This window comes from Rutidosis leptorrhynchoides, chromosome 3, assembly GCF_046630445.1.
Source record: "Rutidosis leptorrhynchoides isolate AG116_Rl617_1_P2 chromosome 3, CSIRO_AGI_Rlap_v1, whole genome shotgun sequence".
Taxonomy (NCBI): domain Eukaryota; kingdom Viridiplantae; phylum Streptophyta; class Magnoliopsida; order Asterales; family Asteraceae; genus Rutidosis; species Rutidosis leptorrhynchoides.
In genome coordinates this window covers 401,760,614-401,763,965 of record NC_092335.1, presented here as the reverse complement: position 1 = coordinate 401,763,965, position 3,352 = coordinate 401,760,614, and the positions used below count along the sequence as shown (strand labels likewise).

The window sequence follows — 3,352 nt, the reverse complement described above, 5'->3', positions numbered from 1 at the left end:
GACAGAACAACTTGTCACGGGGCAAACAACGTTTAGTCTAAATATCACGCACTGGCATAACTTTTTGATCCTGCGGGAGATCAACTTGACTGGATCTAAGTGATCTACTTATGAAAACAAATCCTGTGGTCTAACACTATTACTGAAATCATTATTTATGACAAACCTATGAACTCACTCAACCTCGTGTTGACCTTTTTAAGCATGTTTATTCTCAGGTACTTAAGTATTGCTTCCGCTATATATCTACTGCTTTGATGATGATTGCTTGCTATGCTTGGAGCCTTCATTACATATCATATCAATTAAAGACATTTATCTTCCGCTGCAAAACTGAACAAAACGTCTCATGTAGAGTCGTTCTCGTTTATACAACTGTGATTTGATATAATTAGTCACAAATACCCCAGGCCCTATTTAGGGGTGTGACACTTACTCTAGCCTTATTTCTCAGGAAATCTAGGCGGATCGCATGCATCCATTAGTAGACACATGAGGTAATTTTGGAACATACTGATGGGATTTAAACGGACATAGAATAAGGTATGTCCAATGAGAGTAGAAGGTAGTTTGAAGTGAATGCTTTGTTTAACTTAAGGTATAATAAAGCTATCAACTTATTTTACCTCCTTTCTTAGAATGGGATGGTCAAAGGGGTCCTCATCACTCCATGATGTGTATGCCAATATGTAGCGGAGTGATGGTTTATAGGGTAGCCCTGACGCAAAACCCGTCTTTCTTCTTTGTGACTTCGGGTCGGTCGTAATGTTGTACTCTAAGGATGGAGGTGGGACAATGTCCATTGACGTCTCCAAAATGGTAGCAACATTAACAACTACTTAAGTGCTAGAATCCTCCATCTCCTTCTTCTCATCTGGGCTTTCCATTTCAATTTCTTCATCCACCTCCTCGTTATTCTGGTTGGGAGATTCAAGTATAATTGGTACAGAGAGTTCTTCTATAACGAAATCCTCTCCAGTCATTAAAAGATCAAAATAAGGTGGGAATGAAGATTAGGTTGGTGTGGAGTGGTTATTCTTCTTGTCTTCTACTTCAATGAAGAGAAGGTGACTTTCCTAATGGAGATGGTATTTATTTCGTTAGTCCCATCAGAAGGACATACAGACTCGTCGATCGTGAAATTGACCTCTTCCCCACGGGCTCTCAAGGTGATAGTCCGTGAATAAACGTCAACGATCGCTTTGGTTGTATTCATGAAAGACCTTCATAAGATGATAGGGGTTTTCATGTCTTCTTTATAGTCCATAACCACAAAGTCGACCGGAAAAAGTAATTTATCTACCTTAACCATGACGTTCTCAGCTATTCCTTTAGGATATCTAGTGCATTGGTCAGCTAGCTGGATGCGCATTTTGGTGGAGTTAAGGTTTCCAATTTCGAGTCTCAGGAACAGTGAGTAGGGCATGAGATTGATGCTGACACCAAGGTCAGCGAGAGAATAAATAGTACCAGATTGGTAAATAGAACAAGGAAGGGTAAATCGTCCGGTATCCCCTAGTTTTTCAGGGAGAGTATTTAAGAGAATGGCTGAACAATTCGCGTTCAGTGAGACATTGGTTACTTCGGGTACCTTATCCTTGGTTGATAGGAGTTTCCTATAATACATCTTACTATGAGGATTTTTAGACATAGTGTCCAAAAATTTACCGTCAAGCTTGAAAGATTTCATCTTGTTATGTCTTTGCTTGAGACGGGCCGGGAATGGAATGGGTGTTTTCCTAGAAGGTTTAGGTGATGACTCAATGACTACTACTGAACAGGTATTAGTTAGTTTCTTCTCCTTAGAAGAAACTGAAGGTTGGCTATGTGCCACCTTTGAGTCATTTTTAGGACAACCTAGAGAATCGAGATGTTGATTTAGCTGGCTTATTTGATTTTCAAGACTACTCAAGTGATTAGTCATGACTAAGTCAGCTGAATCTTGTCTTGTTGTGATCATGTTGATGAGTCACAGTAGGACATCGTCTGGATTTATCTCTGATGGGGTAATGGGTTTGGTAGGGTGGTTGTGCGGATGAGCTAGGATCTTATCGGAGTAGACAACAGAGTCCTCACATTCAATCTCGTATACCTTGGCCGGATGTGGGTCAGTAAAATTTTGGCATAATTGCACTTGAGACACGTGTTGCGGGAGTTTCTTTAGCTCTCCGACTTCTTTGGTGAGGTTTTCTATTTGGTCTGAGAGAAACTTGATGGTTTGATTTTCGATAGGATCGGAGGCGGAAAGCAGTGTTGCTGATGAAATGTGCTCTTCTGTGTTCCAATCGTGATGGTGCATAGTCATCTCCTCGAGTAATCTCCATGCCTCGTCTGCGGTGAATTTCATGAAGTTACCTTGTGAAACAGCATCAAGAGTAGACTTGATGTTCTGATTCAGACCTTTGTAGAAGGTCGAAATCTGATCAGAGCTCTCAAGACAGTGGCTTGGGCATCATTGAAGCAAAAATTTGAATCTATCCCATGCATTGTAGAGTGATTCATCGTATGCGTGTTGAAAGTTTACGATATCATTCCTAAGTCTGATTTGTTTTGATGGGGGAAAGTACTTGATTAAGAAAGTTGTTGCCATTTCCTCCCATAATGTGATAGAGTTGGGTTCTAACCCCTCGAACCAGGTTTTTGCGTGAAGAGTTAAGGAATAGAGGAATAGATATATACGAACTACATTTTGTTCAACCCCGTTTTGCTTATATGAGTTGGATAAGGAGGGGAATCTGTCTAAGTGAGAGTTGGGATCGTCAATTGGTAAGCCGTGGAACTGGCAATGGTTCTGAATGAGTTGTATGGTGCTATGCTTAAGCACAAAAGACGCTCCGTTAAGCTCAGGATAGAGTATCGGTCCTCCTCGTCCTTTTAACGAGGGTTTGGTGATGTCAGCAAGAGTGATGCATGCGGCCATCGTCGAACTATCGGCAGGTAAGTGTGGATCTCGTCGGATGGGTACAATGTATGATATCAGATAGAAGAAAGGATGTGTCGGAAGAATTCTCAATGGTCTAAGTAGGTTAAACCATCCTAAAGGTTCACTAATAAGGAAGTCCATTTTAAACTTTTTAATAATCTAAATTAATCTAATATTATCTAACCTAACTACGGTAAACTAATAACTTCTGACAAAGCTAGTCTCAGTCAAAAGGGTCGCTTAAAAACTAACTAATCTAAACAGGTTCCAAATCGTACTATCGTTCCCGGCAGCGACGCCAAAAATTAACTACTACCTATGATATGCCCGAATCGGACAGTTTATTTATGCGGTGCGTTAGGTCGCAGAACGTCAATTCAGGATATCAACAGAAGAAGTTGATTGTTTAATTTATATATGTTGGGCCTA

The 3,352-nt window shown here is 40.5% G+C and overlaps 1 non-coding gene across 1 annotated transcript; it reads left to right on the top strand.

Moving 5' to 3' along the window:
- Positions 1-2,435: 2,435 nt before the first annotated feature.
- On the top strand, positions 2,436-2,542 carry LOC139903358 (small nucleolar RNA R71). Its single transcript, XR_011778183.1, has one exon. It is a non-coding gene; the product is annotated as a small nucleolar RNA R71 (small nucleolar RNA).
- The last annotated feature ends 810 nt before the right edge of the window (positions 2,543-3,352 follow it).